Raw genomic sequence first — 498 nt, forward strand, 5'->3', positions numbered from 1 at the left:
AGACACAGAGAGAGAGAGACAGAGAGGGAGAGAGAGAGAGAGATAGAAGGGAGAGAGGAAGCGAGCAGGGACACAGGGGAAAATCACCGCATGAAACATTATTGGTTCAAGGATATCTTTTCATTTTCTCAACATATTTTTCCTGCCGAGACTTTATCAACAAGTTACTGCGCCTTTTTTGCTTCGCTTGCCTGACTGAAGGACTACTGTGAGGCAGCACCCGGTCCGGCTTTTAAACTTTGAATTTGGGCTCGTTTTTGGAGGGGGGGGAGAGATGTGCGCCTGTTATAGCTGGATATGGAATAACTAACTGCCTGCGGAGATACTACATCAGACAGAAACGACTAAAATGATTAAAATGTGGCTTTTTGCTGCTGCTTTAAATCTCCACTAAAGAGACTTGACAGTTACCTGTCCAGTCGGTGTCCATACAGCCTCTAAATCCCAACTTCACGTCGTTGGGTTGGGGGGCGGGGGACAGTCTACTTTTGCCGGGGA

This window comes from Solea senegalensis, linkage group LG7, assembly GCF_019176455.1.
Source record: "Solea senegalensis isolate Sse05_10M linkage group LG7, IFAPA_SoseM_1, whole genome shotgun sequence".
NCBI classification, from domain to species: domain Eukaryota; kingdom Metazoa; phylum Chordata; class Actinopteri; order Pleuronectiformes; family Soleidae; genus Solea; species Solea senegalensis.